At 38.6% G+C, this 22,023-nt stretch overlaps 1 pseudogene; it reads left to right on the top strand.

Moving 5' to 3' along the window:
* Positions 1-7,394: 7,394 nt before the first annotated feature.
* LOC122673948 lies at positions 7,395-9,010 on the top strand (annotated as a pseudogene).
* The last annotated feature ends 13,013 nt before the right edge of the window (positions 9,011-22,023 follow it).

The following is a 22,023-nucleotide window of genomic DNA, read 5'->3' as shown; positions in this document are numbered from 1 at the left end:
GCATGTATATTATCTATGGTGAAACAGATCACCAGCCCAGGTGGGATGCATGAGACAAGTGCTCCGGCCTGGTGCACTGGGAAGACCCAGAGGAATCGGGTGGAAAGGGAGGTGGGAGGGGGGATCAGGATGGGGAATACGTGTAACTCTATGGCTGGTTCATATCAATGTATGACAAAACCCACTGAAAAAAATAAATAAATAAATAAAGGAAAAAAAATAAAGTTTTATTAGAGCATAAAGTAAAATGTCTTTAGATGAAAAAATAAATTAAATTGAAAACTAAAAGACACAAACAAACAAACAAAATAGTAGTCCACAGGGATCTTTATCATCTCAGACAGTTATTTTATGAATTAAGGATAAATTCTCCATCTTTTTTTACTTACTGGTAAGAGAGGAATGAGTGCTTAGATGTATTCTTTAAATATTGAATGTCTTACATGTAACATGCGGGGTTGCTTGATTTCATTCACTTACTAGGTAAGCAGTAAACCATCAATATTTGGTGAAATTTAGCAGATAGTAAGATCTTCAAGTGGTTCAATGAAGTATTGAATGACTCCTTATCTAATCCCTTATGATCCACAAAAAGCAATATTGAACTAAATATATGTGGAGATCCAGATGCTCTAAGAAGCCCATGTTAAGTCTTGCAAAGAAGACAACAATGAAAGCTATCCAGATTTATAAAAAAAAAAAAAAAAAAAACTCTTCAGACATAGGCATAGAGGGAACCAATGTCAACATAGTGAAAACCGTATATTATAAACCTACTGCAAGAATCATTCACAATGGTGAAAAGCTGAGAGCATTTTCTCTATGATCGGGAAGAAGACAAGGCTTCCCACTTTCACCACTACAGTGTTGGAAGTCTTAGCCATGACAGTCAGAGAATAAAAAGAAATACAAGGAATACAAACTGAAAAAGAAGCAAAATTCTCACTATTTGCAGATGACATGATACCATACATAAAAATCCTTAAAGATGCTACTGGAGCTCATCAATGAATTTGGTAAAATTGCAGGATACAAAGTTAGTACGTATGAATTAAATAAATTCCTTTATACTAACAACAAAAGATCAGAAAGAGATATTAAGGGAACAATCCCATTTACAATAGCAACACAATGAAATATGTGCCTAGGGAAAACCTACCTAAGGAAGTAAAAGACATGTGCTCAGAAGCCTATAAGATACTGATGAAAGAAATAAAAGATGACACAAACAGGTGGAGATATATACCATACTCTTAGATTAGAGGAGTCAGTACTTTGAAAATGACTATACTACTCAAAACAATCTACAGATGCAATGCAATCCCTATCAAATTACTGTTGAATTCTTGCTCACAAAATTAGAAAAAAAGATTCTACAGTATGTATGGAAACATGAAAGACAGGAAAAGTGAAAGAAATTCTGAGAAAAAAATAAAACAACAGAAGAATCAGGGTCCTTGACTTCAGACTACACTATAAATCTACTGTAATCATAATATTATGATATTGGCACAAAACAGAGATAAAGATCAATAGAACAGGAGAGAAAGCCCAGAGACAAAGGTTTGTCACCTATTTATAACAAAGGAGGTAAGAATATAGAATGGAAAGAAGACAGTCTCTTCAATAAAAGTTGTAGGGGAAGCTGGACAACTTTGTGTGTTTCAACTTCTTGAAATTAGAACACTCCTTAACATCAGACACAAAAATAAGCTCAAAGGGGATTAAAGGTCTATATTTAAGCCTGGACAGTATAAAACTCTTACAGAAAAACATAGGCAGAACACTCTTTGACATAAAATGCAAGATGTTTTTTGACCCACCTCCTAGACTAATGAAAATAATAATAAAAATAAACAAATGAGATCTAATTAAACTTGAAAGCTTTTTCACAGCAAAATAAAAAGACAACTCTCAGAATGGGACAAAATATTTGCAAACAAAGCAACCAACAAAAGATTATCTCCAAAATATACAAAGAGTTCATGTAGCTCAATATTTTAAAAAATAAAAAAAAAATGGTAGAAAGTATGAATAAACATTTCTCCAAGAATACACCCAGATGGCCAAAAAGCACATTAAAGAGGCACTCAGTATCTCTAATTATTAGAGAACTGTAAATCAAAACTATAATGCGGTATCATCTCAGGTGGGTCAGAATGACTCCCATCAAAGAAATCTACAAACAATAAATGTTTGAGAGGATGTGGAGAAAAGAGGAACCTCTTATACTGTTGATGGGAATGTAAATTGCTGTACACATTATGGAGAACAGTATGAAGTTTCCTAAAAAAAAAAAAAAAATTGAAAATAGTACTACCATATGACCAAACAATCCTACTCCTGGGTATATACCCTGAGAAAAATCATAAAACAGAAAGATCCATGTCCCCCAGTGTTCATTGGAGCACTATTTAAAATAGCCAGGATGTGTAAGCAACCTGAATGCCCATCAACAGTGGAATGAATAAAGAAGATGTGGTTCTTATAGTCAGTGAAATATTACTGACCCATAAAAAAAGAATGAAATAATGTCATACACAGCAACAGGGATGGCCCTAGAAATTGTCATGTTGAGAAGTAAGTCAAACAGAGAAAGACAAATATCATGCTGGTATCACTTATACGTGGAATCTTAAAAGGGAATATAAATGAACTTACCCACGAAGCATAAATAGCATCGCAGAGGTAGAAAACAAACTCATGGCTACCAAGGGATACAGTAGCGGGACGAGTGGGAAGATCAGGGTTAACATGTGCACACAAGTGTATGTGAAATAGAAGAGCTAATGAGGACCGAGGGTGTAACACAGGGATGCTAGTCAATACTCCCTAATGTCCTATATGGGAAAAATCTAAAAGACAGTGTATATATGTGTAGCTAATTCACTTCACCGTACACCGGAAACCAGAACAGCATTGTGGGTCAGCTCTACTCAGATTAAAATATATATATATATTTTCCTCATATATATATAGGCAGAACTGGTTTTGTGTTATTAACTAAACAACCAAATAAAATACCTATAGTATTCTAAATCCCCCTGAGACAGGAGATTCTCAGAGGAAGAAGTTAACATTTTTTAAATTCCCAAGTGTATTTCAAATCCATATTTTAATGCCTTTACAAACTAGGATGAGAAAAAATCTTTTGAAAGCCTTTGTGACAGATGGATGCTAAAGAAGACTCTGGCTAGCTATTTGGTGAGTTTTTACATGAGAGGTAATGTGAGGTTAAGAAAAGATCAAAACTTGAGGTCAGACAGCCTTGAATTGTATCTTCAGGTCTACTTCTCACTAACTGTATGTCCTGGGGTATAAGAATGACTTTACTTGAATTTGGATTTCTCTTTGAAAACTGCTTTAGAAGATTATTTATAAGGGACATACACATTAAAAAAACAAAACAAACAAAAAAAATGGAATCATACTCTACTGACCAAAGAAGGTACTTCTTGGCTGAACCATTTACCTAATTTATAAAACCTCAATGCAAATTAAGTTTGACTCTTCAAAAATGAGGTCTGTTACCAAATACAAATCATAAATGTGTGTATATGTCATAGATATGTTTATAGTCTCCCCTTTGACAGAAAGATTCAGGCTTCTACTATGAGGATCTTATATGTTTTATTGAAGAAATCAATGAACATCATGATGTAACAATATTTAGTAAACATCTTATGGTAAGGAAAACATGATGGAGATTAAGACAACTAGCTTCAGAATCAGGAGACATGAGTTTTATGTCACACGGTGCCAGCATCTTCTTCTATAACCTTAAAAAGCTTTCCCTATTTCTACAAGTAGTTTACCTAGGTAAATTGCAATTTGTTTCCAAGTTGTGTGATTCTGCCCAAGTCAATGTGCTTATTGCCATAAAAATTGCCATAAAAATCTATTTCAATTTGTGGGCTTCCCTGGTGGCTCAGCAGTCAAGAATTCACCTGCAATGCAGGAGATAACGTTTTGATCCCTGGATCAGGAAAATCTTCTGGAGGAGGGCAGGACAACCCATTCTGTTATTCTTGCCTGGAGAATCCCATGGATAGAGGAGCCTGGTGGCTACAGTCCATAGGGTCTCAAAGAGTCAGACAAGACTGAAGCAACTTAGCACACGTGCACTTCAGTTAGTAGTAAAACTCAAAGACTTATGAGACCACAGTACACCTTACAAAACGTTTCCATTCCTGATGAACAGCATAAGAGATGTCCTCTGGAGTGGAAGTGTTTGGATTGGACCAAAACAATAAGAACTCCACTCTTGAGTCTTTGTTACTTTGAGAACGTGTTTCTCTCAGTTCAATTGCTCAGTCATGTCCGGCTCCCTGTGACCCCACGGACTGCAGCACGCCAGGCCTCCCTGTCCATCACCAACTCCTGGAGTTTACTCCAACTCATGTCCATTGAGTCAGTGATGCCATCCAAACATCTCATCTTCTGTCGTCCCCTTCTCCTCCCACCTTCAAACTTTCCCAGCATCAGGGTCTTTTCAAATGAGTCAACTCTTCACTTCAGGTGGCCAAAGTATTGGGGGTTTCAGCTTCAGCATCAGTCCTTCCAATGAATATTCAGGACTGATTTCCTTTATGATGGACTGGTTGGATCTCCTTCCTGTCCAAGGGGCTCTCAAGAGTCTTCTCCAACACCACAATTCAAAAGCTTCCATTCTTCAGTGCTCAGCTTTCTTTATAGTCCAATGCTCACATCCATACATGACCACTGGAAAAACCATAGCTTTGACTAGATGGACTTTTGTTGGCAAAGTAATGTCTCTGCTTTTTAATATGCTGTCTAGGTTGTTTCTCTACCTATTCTGATCTTTCTCTAACTATTGAAATACAAGATGCTGCCATAAGAACACTTTGGAAGGTACATGGTTTCTGGGAAATTAGTCCCTGAAACTATGAAAGGTCAAATCACACCTCAATTAGTTTCTGATCAACTGTGATAAGATCCATATATAAATCCACTTTCTCTCATTCTGGTTTATCCTTCCAGTTTGAGAATCTGTGTTGCTGACTCTTCAGGGTCTGTTCTTGGATTTATATTCTAGAAACAGACTTTCTCCTTGCATTGTTCTAGGAACTCCTCTTTTTAAAACTTATTTTCATGAACAACTTTCAATGTTTTAGACCCAACCCTGTTCTATTTCCATTTTGAGCTACTCTGCATTCTGCTGAGTTAGACTAGACTGGTATAGGTGTTTGAAAACAATCTTTCTACCCAGCACTGTAGTTATTTAAATAAAGACTGGATATCACACAAACTTATGAAAAGTCTTCTAGTAAAATGCTCTTAATAATTGAAATTTTATTACCAAAACAGCATCATCTCATCCTTCTATGATAAGAGTTATCTTGCCATTCCTTAATGTTTCTGCTACATGCATTCTCTTGCCTTCTTGTGCCATCTTCCCAAAGCATTCATCTTCTGGTTCCAGAATACTATGTTACTAATAGAATGAGAAATTTGAGGGACATCAATTTGCCAAAGAAAAGAGAAGGGAAAGCATAATGTAATAACATGCATTCTACAAAGATTTTTTTTTCCTTTCAAAGATAATGCAATAAAGAGCTTTATTTTTTTAATTATCCTAAATGAACACATAATTGTCAATCAACTCTACTCCAATAGAAATAATTTTAAAATGAATGCTTATCGTAATATATTAAAGATAAAATAATATATGAGGAAACAAAATATGTCAGCTTCATTTCATTTCCTTATTCTGAGGGAGTATCCCCAATACGTCAGAAAAAGGTTTAGGGTGCATAAAGTAAGAATTAGATAGAATTAATAAAGAGTTTTAGAAAAAACTGAAGGAATAGGAATTATATTTTCATTTTTCTTTGACCCCAGATTGCTCTTTCTCAGATTAAACCATAATGAAAAATACTTTTAAGGGAGAAAAATCATTTACAAATATGCTCAACACAGTAATTAAACATCTTTGGAAAAATTAGAAACAGTATGTAATGTTTAGCATTGGAAAAATGGACATTTGAAATACAGTGTGTCTCTTCGAATAACGTCTAGATTTAAACAGAGATGTTTTTAATTATTTTGCAATATCATTTAAACTTTCTTAAACTGTAGTATAGTATAGAGTGGGGACAATTTTGGATATACATTCGTATGTGTAGTAAAAGAAAAGAGTTGTGTCGGACTCTTTGCGACCCTGTGGACTGTGGCCTACCAGGCTCCTCCGTCCATGGGATTTCCCAAGCAAGAGTACTGGAGTGGGTTGCCATTTCCTTCTCCAGGGGATCTTCCCAACCCAGGGATCAAACATGGGTCTGCCTCATCGTAGGCAGACGCTTTACCATCTGAGCTACCAGGGAAGTCCATATACATAGTAAGTGTCCAATAAATTTTTTTTGAATGAGCAAACGTGTAATAGGTGTTTATCTTATGGTGGCTCAGATGGTAAAGAATCTGCCTGCAATGCAGGAGACCTGGGCTCTATCCCTGGGTCAGGAAGATCCCCTGAGGGAGGGCATGGCAACGCACTCCAGTGTTCTTGTGTGAGACTCCCAAGCACAGAGGAGCCTGGTGGGCTACAGTCCATGTGGTAGAAAAGAGTTGGGCTTGTCTGAACAACTAACACTTTCAATAATCATATCTGTTTTGGGGGACTTCCCTTGTAGCTCAGTTAGTAAAGAATCTGTTTGTAATGCAGGGGATCTGGGTTTGATTCTTGGGTCGGGAAGATCCCCTGGAGAAGGTAATGGAAACCCACTCCAGTATTCTTGCCTGGAGTATCCCATGGACAGAGGAACTTGGCAGGCTACAACCATGGGGCTGCAAGAGTTGGAGATGACTTAACGACTAAACCACCACCACCAATACATTTTACCTGTGTCTGTATTATTTTGTGAATGTATGTATGAATACCTAGTGCATTATCTCTTTATCTTAACTAGAAGACTATTTGTTTTTGTTTCCATTTTCCATAGCAAAGTTTTATTTTTAGAACTTTGTAAATAAGGAATTCATCTAGTTGAAATACCCTGAAAACCTGTATAAAAAAGTTTGCTTTTGCTTTTTTTTCTTTTTTTTTTTTCAAGCCAGGTCACTGAAGCTGTAAATTTACTGAGTATTAGTATGTTATATTGTACATGAAGCAGAATTTTGAAGAATAAAAAAATGTCAGTTAATATACTATAATTAGCTTCAACCCAATAACATATTTTTTTTGAGAGGCAATTAGATATTTTCACTCTTATCCCATAAGTTGTGTCAGAAACTGCTAATCTGGGGTGCAGCTTCCTTTCAAATGTTTGTTTCTCATAAAGTAGAGTGTAGTAATAAACAGAGCAAGAGAAAAAAGAACACTTGAATTTCTCCTAGATTTATGGTCTGGGAATGAGGCATATACTTACCCATGGAGAATGGCAGTTCGTCAAGCATCTACTCATCACCTAGTAGGTTTTAGACACTGCAGACACCATGCCAGGCACTACGGTAAGTGAGGAATACAGCTGAATAGCACACGTGTTCTGCTCAGTACCAGGTGTAGTGCGTCACCTCTGACTTACGCATATTTCCCTAACCTTCCTATTTATTATATATACTCATTGGCATTGTCTTTCTTTTCACACATAGAGCAGAATGTTCACATGGAAATTGTCAAGGGAAGAGGGAATCATTCTTTCCTCTTGAAGATAATTCTAAACTTATGAGATATATCTATGAATTACAATTTGCAACCTTACAGACAAAAAGGAGGTCTTAAAAGCATGGGAAGTCAAGATGAATTTGCAGTCACATGGAGCTGGAACCAGAATGGAAATCCAGATCTCAAGTACATAGTTCAGTGGTTTTTTTAGTAAATAAGATGTGTAATGCAGTATAGATATTTTACAGATGACAGGTGCTGGATTTCTGAAGTGGTGGAAAGACTAATGGAGAAAATGAGAAAGACTTGAAAGAAGCACTGGAGTAAAGTACCAAGGACATGCTCCACAGTTACAGTGGCTGAACTATTTTCTTTTTTCCTAAGAGATTCAGGCTAAAGCTTTCATAATTAAATGATATCATTCTTTACTCCTTTGTAGGTAATTCAGGACCCAGGAAGATATCAGTTCCTAACAATGTGACTGAATTTGTTCTCTTGGGACACACACAGAATCCACACTTGCAGGAAGTACCCTTTGTTGTCTTTTTGTTCATTTTCCTATTCACTGGGCTGTCCAATCTTCTCATTATCATCACCATCTCCCTCAGCTCCACACTTTCTGCTCCCATGTACTTTTTTCTCAATCACTTGTCCTTAATAGATGCATCTTTCACCTCTGTCACCATCCCCAAAATGATCCCAGACCTGCTGCACTAGAGGAGAACCATCTCCTGGACTGGCTGCCTGACTCAGCTCTTTAGGGAGCACTTCCTGCGAGCGTCAGAGACCATCGTTCTCACTGTCATGTCCTATGACCTCTATGTGGCCATCTGCAAGCCTCTGCACTACACGACCATCATGCGACAGGGGCTCTGCCAGCTCCTGGTGGTGGTGGCTTGGACTGGGGGGATCCTGCATGCCATGGTGCAGATTCTCATTATTGTCAGCTTGACCTTCTGTGGTCCCAATGTCACTGACCGCTTCATGTGTGATTTCTTCTCACTGTTGGAACTTGCCTGCAGCGACACCTACAGGCTTGGAATTGTGGTGGCAGCTAACACAGGGGGCCTGTGCTTGCTCTTTTTTTTTTTTTTTTTTTTCATTCTCTTCATCTTCTACATAGTCATCCTGAGCTCCCTGAAATCTCATGGCTCTGAAGCATGGCGCAAGGCCCACTCTACATGTGGCTCCCACTTTACAGTAGTGGTGCTCTTTTTTGTCCCTTGTATGTTCACTTACACGCATCCTGTGTCCACCTATCCCGTGGACAAGTGGGTGGCTGTATTCTTTGCAATCCTCACTCCCATGCTAAATCCTATCATTTACACAGTGAGAAGCACAGAGGTGAAAATTGCCATGAGAAATTTGCTGAAGAGGAGAGTAACCTAGACTGTTTATGAAGCCAAGAAAGTAACGATTTGTATACATAGTGAGGGTTGTACCAGTTGTGAATTATTACAGAAAATAAGAAATTTTGCTGATTATTGACAGAGAAAAAGGCCCAGAAACTATATGTTGATTATTTAACTCCAGTGAGGCATATTTTAGGCATTTTGTTAACTTTTAATGTACTATTTGAAAACTTCAATGTTCATGTTTATAACTTCAGATTAGGCAATGGAAACAACTATAAACCCCCGGTTTGATTATTATAGAGCATGTTTTTCTTCACTGCCCTACATCTGCTTCATTAAATTCTTCATATATGCCTTTTGGATGAAATTGGCTTTTCTTTAGGACATTGATCTAAGACCTCTGTCTATTTCTGTTTATAGTAAATTAGGAATAGAAATTCTTTGCCAGATACACTGGGAAGGGATAGTTAAGTGAAAGAATCAGACCTAACTTTTTTTTTTCTTTGTACTATGAATAATCATAGAAGCAAAACAGTCAACTGCATGGAGAGGAAAGAATCATTCACAATCTGAATGTTTTCTTGGCACAAGGAATAAGCCAGAGATTTTGAAATTATTCTTCATTTCCTCCATTTTCTAAATATCCTTATGGCTAATCTACTTTTTTTAATATATGAAAAATCTTCCATAGCAAGAATTGAGAGTCATTTGATACAAGGGTTAACATCTTTTATTATGTCTCAACAAAAAACATGGTTATGCTTCAAAGTTATTGTTCTTTTAGAACTTTGAAAATAAGGAATTTGTCTACTTGAAATATCCTTGTGTGCTGAAAACCTGTGTAAAAAGTTTGTGTGTTTGTGTTTTTGTTATAAACCCAGGTCTCTGAAGCTGTTACATAAATTTACATTAAATTAGCACTTCATTATCTGCAGCATATTCACTTCAGTTGATTTATCCATTTACTAAACTGCTAGCTTCACTAACAGTTATACAGAGTTTATTGTCATTGTTTAGCCCCTCAGTTGTGCAAATCATCTGTCCATGGGATTTTTAGGCGAGAATACTGGAGTGGGTTGCAGTTTCTTCCTCCAGGTGATCTTCCTGACCCAGGAATTGAGCCCACATCTCCAGCATTGGCAGGCGTTTTTTTGCTTGTTTGTTTGTTTTTAATTCACCAGGGAGGCAATACTAGTTTTACAAAGAAGCAAATTAAAGCCAAAGTGGTTTACTAATTTACTTGCCTTGCTTGATACACATTTCCCCCATTAGTGTGTCAGGAACTGTTACTGAAACTCAGCTCTCTTTAAAAAAAAATCAGCTAGAAACTTCCAATTCAAGTCTTAAAACTCAGTTTTACTTTCTTTCAAGTAAACAGTTGTCTGTGGTATGTTTAGGTCTACTAATGAGAATATCATCTGCTGTCTTAATGATTCACTTTATCCTTCAAGAAGGTGGTGTCAATATGCTATAGCCTTGTCTCAAATGTAGGAATACATTTCAGCACTACAAAATTCTTCTTCTTTTTGAAAGTTCAATTTACTTCAATTTAAAAAATGTCCAACATTAGTATGGTAATAGAATTTTTTAAAGCAAAAATATTCACGTTTCTTTTCTATTAATGAAAACAAATACTAACATTGGTCTTCACAAAAGCAAAGCGTGTAAGGTGAATTTTCGAAAATGGGGGGATACCTGTAATGATTCTCTATACCCATGGAAAATACCAAGTCATCCTACTTATTACAACACTGTTGGTAAATCAGAGCTTCTCTGAATAAAACACTCCAACTCATGGTTTCTTCTCACAAATGTCACCTTCTCAGACTCAGTGGTCAACCGGAGCTCTTTCTTTCATAATTTGACCACACAGCAATGCCCCAGTATGGTACTAGTGTGACCACATTTACTAAATTGTGCGAGGCTGTCTCCAAGAGGCGAGAATATACCATGAAGAAAAGACTGTCTCTTAAAGATCATCTCTTACACTATATACAAAAATAAACTCTAAGTGGATTAAAAACCTAAATGTAACAGTGGATACTGTAAAACTCCTGGAGGAAAACTCAGGTAGAATACTCTTTGACACAAACAGCAGCAGCACATTTTTCGAAACATCTCTTAAATCTGACTTTGTTTTATGGCTATAAGGAGTAGAAAGCTTTTTATAATCTCAAATGAAAGCCTGGTTGCTTCCAAAGTTCTCTTCTTTTTGGTAGGATTTGAATCCTATTTATTGTCCCAAGAGAAAACCATTTGTAGGAAATTCCACTAAGTCTTTTCAGTCTTTCCTGTGTGGTTTTTAGAATTGACCCATATATTTAGTGAAAAGAGCACCTAAAATTCAGGGTTTAGTTCCTGGCTTTTCAAAATATTGGTTCCAGGAACACACTGAGCATTTGGTATTTCTCTAATGCTTTAAAACATATAAATTTTATCTTCTTTGGTCTTCTGGTGGATCACATTGAAATACTTATTGCAAAACCACCATTCTTTCTTCTCTAGGTCACAAATACTATTACTTCATTTCAAGTTTGAGAATAGTTGTGGCTTATATATAATTACTATGAATTATTACATATTTTTAGGCCTTATGTCAGCTATGTTTTCAATGCCTTATTCTTATTGGAACATATAAACGTTGTTCCTGGGCTTTTGAAGATACCACAAATCTAGCAACTTATTTTACTTACGACAGATAAACAGGAAAAAATGAGCTGTTCCTTGCATTTTGCTGAAAGGGTTATAGAGACTTTTACCTATAAGCATTTTAGTTGTCTATCAATGAGTCATAATTTAGTGCACAGAACAGAGATTAGCTCAAGTTTGTGGAACAGTGGATGTGAGTTCACCCCTTCTCATATAAATACTAAAATCACATCCAGCAGCTGACAACCGTACCCCGGGGGGGGGGGGTTGAAACCTACCAAAATAGATGCCCTACATCCAAAGGCAAAGAAGAATCCACAATAAGACTGTAGGAGAGGCACAGTCGTGGTTAAATCAAATCCTATACCAACCTGGTGGGCAACTCACAAATTGGAAAGCAATTTTACTGCAGAACTTCTGCCACAGGAGTGAAAGTCTTGAGCCCTCGGACAGGCTCACCAGAGTGGACATCCAGCACAGGAGTAGGAGCCCAAGAGGATCTGGATTTGAAGGCAAGCAGTGTTTAATCACAGAAAGTCCACAAAGACGAAAGTAGCAGAAACTACACTCTTGGAGGGTATACACACGGTTGTGTACATATTAGAATTTGGGGGGGGGGAATAAACAATGACATTCCAAGAGACGGGGCCGGACCTACTTTCTAGTATTGGAAACTGCAGAAGCGGGGCATGTCTTTGGCTCATCGTAGGGACAAAGATGACGGCAGTGGTAAATCTGGAGACCACTCATTGGTATGAGTCTTTCTGGAAGCCACCATCAGACCCACTCTACACCTATAGGCTCCTTTGATGGATACCTCAAGAAAGCAACCAACAGGATGATTGCAACCAACCAGCATCAGACAAGCTTCTCATAGAAGTCCAGAACACAACCTTGCCCACCAGAGTGATAAGACCCAGCTCACTCATCAGTATACAAGAACCAGTCCCTCCCATCAGGAAGCCTACATAAGCCACTTGAGACAGCCTCATCCACCCAAAGGCAGACAGTAGAAATAAGAACTACAAACCTGCAGCCTGTGGAACAGAAACCAAATTCACAGAAAGTTAGAGAGCATGAGCGCATATGGCCCAGATGAAGGGACAAGATAAAACCCCAGAATAACAACTAGTTCAGTTCAGTCACTCATTCGTGTCCGACCCCGTGAACCACAGGATGCCAGGCTTCCCTGTCCATCACCAACTACCGGAGTTCACCAAACCCATGTCCATTGAGTCAGTGATGCCATTCAACCATCTCATCCTCTGTCATCCACTTCTGCTTCTGCCCTCAATCTTTCCCAGCATCAGGGGCTTTTCAAATGAGTCAACTCTTCGCATGAGGTAGCCAAAGTATTGCAGTTTCAACTTCAACATCAGTCCTTCCAACACACACCCAGGACTGATCTCCTTTAGGATGGACTGGTTGGATCTCCTTGCAGTCCAAGGGACCCTTAAAGGTCTTCTGCAACACCACAGTCCAAAAGCATCAACTCTTTGGTGCTCAGCTTTCTTTATAGTCTAACTCTTACATCCATACATGACCACTGGGAAAACCATAGCCTTGACTAGATGGACGTTTGTTGACAAAGTAATGTCTCTGCTTTTTAATATGCTGTCTAGTTAGGTCATAACTTTCCTTCCAAGGAGTGTCTTTTAATTTCATGGCTGCAATCAACATCTGCAGTGATTTTTGAGCCGAGAGAAATAAAGTCAACCACTGTTTCCACTGTTTCCCTATCTATTTCCCATGAAGTGATGAGATCAGATGCCATGAGCTTAGTTTTCTGAATGTTAAGACTTAAGCCAACTTTTTCACTCTCCTCTTTCACTTTCATCAAGAGGCTCTTTAGTTCTTCACTTTCTGCCATAATGATGGTGTCATCTGCATATGTGAGGTTACTGATATTTCTCCCAGCAATCTTGATTTCAGCTTGAGCTTCATCCAGCCCAGAGTTTCTCATGATGTACTCTGCATATAACTTAAATAAGCAGGGTGACAATATACAGCCTTGGCGTACTCCTTTTCCTATTTGGAACCAGTTTGTTGTTCCATGTCCAGTTGTAACTGTGGCTTCCTGACCTGCATACAGGTTTCTCAAGAGGCAGGTCAGGTGGTCTGTTATTCCCATCTCTTTCAGAATTTTCCACAGTTTATAGTGATTCACACAGTCAAAGGCTTTGGCATAGTCAATAAAGGAGAAATAGATATTTTTCTGGAACTCTCTTGCTTTTGCAATGATCCATCAGATGTTGGCAATTTGATCTCTGGTTCCTCTGGCTTTTCTAAAACCAGCTTGAACATTTGGAAGTTCACGGTTCACGTATTGCTGAAGCCTGGCTTGGAGAATTTTGAGCATTACTTTACTAGCATGTGGGATGAGTGCAATTGTGCAGTAGTTTGAGTATTCTTTGGCATTGCCTTTCTTTGGGTTTGGATTGAAAACTGACCTTTTCCAGTCTGGCGGACACTGCTGAGTTTTTCAAATTTGCTGATACATTGAGTGCAGCACTTTCACAGCATCATTTTTCAGGATTTGAAACAGTTCAACTGAAATTCCATCACCTCCACTAGCTTTATCCGTAGTGATGCTTCCTAAGGCCCACTTGACATCACATTCCAGGATATCTGGCTCTAGGTGAGTGTGAGTGATCACACCATTATGATTATCTTGGTTGTGCAGATCTTTTTTGTACTGTTCTTCTGGTGTATTCTTGCCACCTCTTCTTATTCTTGCCAGCTCTTCTGTGTATTCTTGCCATATCTGCTTCTGTTAGGTCCATACCATTTCTGTACTTTATTGAGCCCATCTTTGCATGAAATATTCCCTTGGTATCTCTAATTTTGTTGAAGAGATCTCTAGTCTTTCCCATTCTATTATTTTCTTCTATTTCTTTGCATTGATCACTGAGAAAGACTTTCTTATCTCTCCTTGCTATTTTTTAGAATTCTGCATTCAAACTGGTATATCTTTCCTTTTCTCCTTTGCTTTTCACTTCTCTACTTTTCACAGCTATTTGTAAGGCCTCCTCAGACAGCCATTTTGCCAATAAGTGCAGTGGAATTTGGCAACTTACTGAAAAGATAAATCTTAGTAATGATAGTGAAAGTGATCCAAGATCTTAGAAAAAGAATGGAGGCAAGAATTGAGAAGCCACAAGAAATATTTAATAAAGACATACAAGAGCTAAAGAACAAACAAACAGAGACAAACAATACAATAATTGAAATGACAAATATCTTAGAAGGAATAACTAGCAGAATAATTGAGGCAGAAGAATAGATAAGTAACCTGGAAGACAGAATAGTGGAAATCAGTGCCAAAAAATAAAGAAAAAAGACTGAAAAGAAATGAAGACAGTCTAAGAAACATCTGGGGCAACATTAAATGCACCAACATTTGCATTATAAGAGTCTCAGAAGAAGAGAAGGAGAGAGAGGACCTGAGAAAATGTTTGGAGAGATAATAACAACAATCTTTCCAAACATGTGAAATAAATCTGGGTTGTTTTCACCTGTTGGCTGTTGTGAGTAATGCCACTATTAACACTGGTACATAAATATCTGTTAGCAATCTCTGCTTCTATTCTTTTGTGTATAAAATACCAAGAGCATACCTATATTTAACTAGCATCTCCTTTTTACAAAGGGAATTTCAAAAGTTATAATAATTATTATGAAATGTGTCTACCGTTCTGACAGACCCAAAAGATAGCAATGAAAATAGTGTAAACCCAGCTATAAACACCTAAGTGTTGTAAGTGGTCAACAGATCAAAAGGTAAAACTCTTTCTACTGGAATTTATCTCTTGAATGTTCAGGCAACAACTATGAACTGTGATTATTTATTTTCCATTAGAAATGCACATGTGTCTTCCTTATTTTTGAAAGGTTGTTGCTGAATGATGAGACGCGGGATTCTTGGCCTCCGGAGGAGATGAATTCAATCCGGGGCCAGAGACGAGGCTGGATCGCTCAGAGCTTTTGTGTAATAAAGTTTTATTAAAGTATAAAGGAGATAGAGAAAGCTTCTGACATAGGCATCAGAAGGGGGCAAAAGAGTACCCCCTTTGCTAGTATTAGCAATGGAGTTATATACTCTCCAATGAATCCAAAGAATGTCTGGAGGTTGTAAAGACCTCACCAGACCTACTCCCATAATTTACATCTTAAGATAACAGAGTTGGCCAGAAGGTTTAATCCAAAGATCGTCCTCAGGCAGGATACATCCTTGTAAAGACCAGACCTACTCCCATAATTTATGTTTTAAGATAACAGAATTAGCCAGAGGGTTTAATCCAAAGACTGTCCTTAGGCAGGATAAATTATTGTTATATAATCCTAAGGAATGTAGAGGAAAAAAAGTAAAAAAGTTTGTCCTTTCTTCCTCCTTGAATATCCCAGACCTCTCTCTCCTTGGGGACCCCTAGACTTCTTATCAACCTGCCTAGGAAATGACTCTCTCATTCTGAGTGCAGATATTTAATGATACTTATATGCAATTTTAAGCAGCTCTTTACAGAAAACTCTTCTCAGCAGGAAGCCTTTTCCTTGTCACTTTATCAAAGTTACAGTATAAGTAACCTTTAACCAGACACCCTATGCTCTACTCATTTTCAGCCCAGGCACACCTTTCAAATATTTTAGTTTATAACAACAGCTTGCCTAACTGGTTGGATCTTTTTGTAGATCAAAAAAGTTAGAAATGAAAAATAAGTAACAGATTATCAGATTTCTTTCCTAGGTTCCCTTTCAATAATTTCATAGTCAAACTTGTGACCAAACTGTGTGAACAAGGTAACATCTACAAGAAGTCAACAAGCCTGCATGCAGTGGGGGTTGTTGAGGAATCTGACTCTCTACCTCAGTGATTAACTGAGATTTCTTCCCTCTTCCATTCAAAATGTTCATGGCTCAGCAGAATCTTTGGAGGTGTTTTTTGCCGACACTAAATCCATCATTTCTGTAGATTGCTGGCATTGTGGTTTAAGGCAGCTCTCCCATTTATCAAGTTTTATGTGTATTGATTTTTTTTCAAGTGACAGAGTTTGATCTGACTTGGGAACAATATTCTGTTTCTGACTACCCTTCTATATCACTATGATAATGTTAATATATAAAGTCTATTTATGTACTATTTTATTTCTTAGATCTTTATTTTGTTCAGTTAACATTGTTCTGCCCTTAGTCCGAGTCCCCGGTCGAGAAAGAAGACTCCTCGAAACAATGCAACTTGCAATAGGGGAATTTATTACTGACTCAAGCCAGGACCTCCCGCCCTCACCAGGTGTGTGAGGACAAAAGGCCCCGAGCTCCAATTCTCTCGGGTATTTATTAGATCAAAATAAGCAGCAGGTAGTTGGCACAATCGGATTGGTTACACAGTGGGTAGTTGGCGTAAGCGGATTGGTTACACAGTTGCAAGGTAATTTTTGTTGGCCCAACGTGGGGCTTTCAGCTTTCCCCTGATAGGTTCCCTTTTCTCTGGCTAGGCATATGTTGATTGGCTGGCTCTAGGAGGCCTGATTATTATGTTACCCTGGGAAACCAGGCCTACTCCTAATCTAGGCTGCCTGCCATGGCGTTAGCCGTGACAGCCTCACAAACATTTATATCCATGAAGCAATAGTATAGTGTTAAAATTACTGAAGTGTTTCAGATATCATTGCCATATAAAAAACAAAATCACTCCCAAATTTAGTAGTTTCAAAAACTAAGTCTCACTTTACTGATTTGGGTAATTATAATAGATCAAGAATTTGATTAGTTCAGTTGGGTATTTTAAGCTCAACATCTCTCATAAGCTTGAAGTCAGAAACTGGCTGAGGCTGAAGTCATGTAATCAGTTTCCTCATTCATATATCTATACAGGCTGGGAAGCCTTGAGCAGTGGCAACTGAAACAGGCAGTGCTCCATGAGAGCGTAGGGTGAAGCCTCGTCCTATAGAACTGGTGTCCTCGTGAGAAATGGAACGTAAACCAGAGTCCACATGTTTGCTCAGAGAAAAGGCCCCGAGAGAAGAGAGTGTGAAGCAGGCTGTCTGTAAGCAGGAAGGGAGGCCTCGCCAGAAACCCATCCTGCTGTTACTTTAACCTTGGACATCCAGCCTCCAGAACTGTGAAAAAGATGAATGACTTGTATTTAAGTTATGAAGTCTGCATTATTTTGTTATGGAAGCCCAAGCCAATTAATATATGGTGGTATTGATACTGGATGGTGATGATGATAAAATACAGGTTGACTTTGCTCAACAGAGGTCTGAATTGAATGACCAAGTTTCAATTCGGAAAGGAAAAAAAAAAAAACATATTTCCTCTTCCAATTTCCAGAAATAATTTCCAAATCCAGAGATTCTTTGACTAAAGAAGATATCAGATATTTTTGAATTATAGCTGTCAGCAGAAATAGGTGGTGCAAATCTTCAACCTAACCTTTCTCTGAGAGATCTGTGACCATTTACTAATGTAGCTATACTCAAGCAAATATAAATGCTCAACTCTTTCTGGAGATTACCTGAAATAGATTCTAACCCTCAGTCCTGGATGGCATATCGCCACATCCTTCACTGGTCAGAAAGCTGATTGCTAGCTGTTGGCCTGAAACATATAGGATGTCAGATATTTCCCCAGCAAGCATGCGTTAATTTGGGATCAGCAAGAATTGCAGTTTAGGGACTGTAACCATGATGAACCATGTGCAATTCCCCCACAGGCAAGGAAAGGTAAATGCTTTTATAGAAGGGAAAATAAAGCTGAGGGGGCACTAGGAAATAAAGTACACATGACTTTTCATGGGCTGAGACATTGCCAGGAAGAAATAGAGTCTTTCTTCTTCCTGTTGGGCTCTGCTATGCTGTTATGCCTTCTGGTCTCCCAACTCTATTTCACTGGGTTTCTGTTTATTAATTTCTGCAAGGAGAGAGAATGTTTACTCAGTGCTCTCCTAGTGGGCCAGTTCTATGTATCTAGTGAACTATGTGTGTTCTACAGAGGGCAAGCGTGTCCATATCCATTCCCTGATGCTGTAGATAACTGAATAGAAGCATTTGAAATGAATCTATCTTTCCAAAATAATGAGCAAAAACCACCACATTTTTGTGCTACCAAGTATATCTGACAGATGCAGGAAGTTCTCTAGTCTTACTATTACAACTTAGTTTACTTTTGTGGGTTAAGAATAAAGTGAAGACACAGGCTAAATCGGTGTGGAAAATGGAAGCTTAAAAAATACTGTATAATAGGTCTTTACTTTGTGTATTTCCTATTTACATGAGAAAATCCTACAGGACTGAGTCAAAAGATGTATTTTGTTAAGAGCTCTCAACACTCTTATTTCCCTAGGCAGTTCTCACTTGGGAAACAATGAAGCTCATTGAAATAATTACATGAACAATTACACAAAGCAAACAATGTCTTGTGTTGAAATTACCTTATTTCAAGTGAGAATAGTGGCTAATCCCACAGGGAAAAGATAAAACAAGTTGGCATTTAGAAAACCTGAATTCTTATCTTTAATCTGATTTATTCAAATATTCACTTTTAGAAATGCCCCTTTCTGGGAGAGGAGCTAAGATAGCTAAGATAGCAGAGGAATAGGATGGGGAGACCACTTTCTCCCCTAAAAATTCATCAAAAGAACATTTGAACGCTGAGCAAACTCCACAAAACAACTTCTGATTGCTAGTAGAGGACATCAGGCACCCAGAAAAGCAGCCCATTGTCTTCAAAATGAGGTAGGACAAAATGTAAAAGATAAAAAGAGAGACAAAAGAGCTAGGGACGGAGACCCGTCCCAGGAAGGGAGTGGTAATAGAGGAAGTTTCCAAATATCAGGAAACCCTCTCACTGGTGGGTCGGGGGAAGTTTTTGAATCTCGGAGGGCAACCTAACTGGGAGAAAAAATAAATAAAATCCACAGATCACATGCCTAAAAGCAACTCCCAGCAGAAAAGTACCCCAGACACCCGCATCTGCCACCAGCAAGTGGGGGCTGAACGGAGAGGAGCAGGTGGCATTGCTTAGGGTAAGGACTGGACCTGAATGCCCTGAGAGCAATTGGAGGGAGCTAACATGAGATAACAACTTAAACTGTGGGATAGGAAGAGAGAGAGAGAATATTGAAAGGTTGCTGCTGAACGATAAGACGCGGGATTCTTGGCCTCCGGAGGAGACGAATTCAATCCGGGGCCAGAGACAAGGCTGGATCGCTCAGAGCTTTTGTGTAATAAAATTTTATTAAGGTATAGAGAAAGCTTCTGACATAGGCATCAGAAGGGGGCAAAAGAGTACCCCCCTCCTAGTCTTTAGCTGTATGTTATATAGTCACTCACAGTCTGTTAATGAAATGAAAGGAATGTCATAAAATCTAGAATAGCATCAGATAATTCATCCCAGGCCATAAAACGATTGACTTGAATCTTGTAGAAGGGCAGAATACCAACAAATAGTTCCGTTTACATAGATTAGGGGAACAATACCTGAGTAAGTAAGTTAGGCCGTTTGGCGGAACCAACTTGAAGATAGAGTCTGGGGTTCATTAACATAGCTTAAGACAACATTTCCATACGAAAAAGGCATGATTGGTTAACTCAAAGTTTGAGAGTAGTTAGCTTTAGGTGAGACCAGGTGTCATGGCAACACAGAATGTTAAGAGAAACCTCCTTTTAAATTTGTATAAGGAAGGAAAAACAGATCTCTGGTTTGTTTCTTCCTGCCGCTTAAGAGAGATAAAAATGTCTGGCACTTACAGCCTCTTTCCTCCATTTGGAGACCCCTGGCCTTCCTGCCTGTTACCCTCTCATTCCCCCCTTTTCTTTTAGGAGAATTATGTTGCCTAGGGAAAAGGGGCATTGTTTTCATTCCATAACTGCTTCCGAGCTGACAAGGGGCGTTGTCCCTAAATTGGTGAGGCAACATATTCTCCTAATCCTCATAGTGAGGATGTCTGATCCAGGGGCCCCAAATAGTAGTCGGAAGAAGCTGCAGTGATAGCAGGAGTTTGAGCAACCATTTGTAACGTAAAAGCTTTCATGCGACTAGAAACAAATCCAGTTACACAGTTACAGATGCAGGGAGCAAACAGCAAAAACAAAACAATCAGAATTATTGTAATTAAGATAGTTTTCCACCATGGGGAACTAGTTAACGTATCCCAAAGTGAGGCAATTGAGGCTTCAGGAGTATCCATGGCCCCAATCATCTTGTTCATGTGTTTAGTAAAATGAGTAACATTAGTGCTCATATCAGATATATATGTGCAGCATTGAGTATGAATGATGGCACAAGTTCCTCCTTGTGCAGCTGTCAGAATATCTAAAGCCAATCTGTTTTGTAAAACCACCTTTCTAATTTGTGCTTGTTCAGCATTAAGAGCTGAAATGGCTTTTTGAGAATCTTGTAATGCCTGTTGAGTAAAATTAGTCAAAGCATCTACTCGTAGCATAACATCTGTAGTTCCAAAAGAGGGGACAAACACTGCAGCCAAATAATCATACCAGTGAAATACAGACCTTGCCCACCGAGTTTTAAGGTGGGGTAAATTAGCAGGCTTTTCTGGAAGCTCTGAAAATATAAAACCATGAGTAAAGGCTAGACCCAGGGTGCATCTCCCTATCCAGCCAGGGGGAAGCCAAGCCCATAGGTAAGAGCCACATATCCAATAAGTCCCATTTGGGGCAAGCCAGCGTGACTGAGATACCCAGTCCCAATTAGTGCCTGGCCAGACAAAGGGAGGTCCTGAACTGGGGTTGGAAAACACGGGAATGATTACATTACATATTTCTTGAGGCAAAAATCCCAATTGTTTCCAATCAGTGTAATTAAGTTGCTGGCTAACTTTGGGGGATGGCTCTGTTTGTTCCCAGCATATAGGGGCAGTAGATATTAGACGTCCCTTTTCAGGAGTTAGCCATATAACCTCATCCCATATTTGATAAACGTCAGGTAAAAAACCATCAGATCTAGACCTATTTGTCTTATGTGCAGCAAAATAGTGATTAAACTGAGACAGTGTATAATCAAAATTAAAAGTCACGTTATGTCCATAGTTAAGGTACAAAGTATTGCACCAGTCCATTCTAGGGTTGTTAGATGTCATCAGACGAAGAAGAGGCATCATATGTGATTGTTGTCGAAGGTATTCGCAGACTTGGAGAAAGTCTTTTCCTTGAAGTGGAGATGTCCACCACGGGAAGCCTTCCACTGATGAAGAGGGGAGTGCTCCGCAGACCCAGCAGTTAGACCGATTGTGGAATGCAGCATAGGAGTGAGCCCAGGACAGGAAGGCATTGTCTTGAGGATCAAAGGGCAGACTCAGGATTTCTGGAGTCAGCAGAAGTAGGCTCACATAGATTATCAGGCCCATCTGAAACATACAAAGTCAGAGCATAGAAAGTAAAA

The sequence above is a fragment of the Cervus elaphus genome, chromosome 18 (assembly GCF_910594005.1).
Source record: "Cervus elaphus chromosome 18, mCerEla1.1, whole genome shotgun sequence".
NCBI lineage: Eukaryota > Metazoa > Chordata > Mammalia > Artiodactyla > Cervidae > Cervus > Cervus elaphus.
Note: the sequence above shows the minus strand (reverse complement) of the source record. Positions and strands in the feature narration are given on the sequence as shown.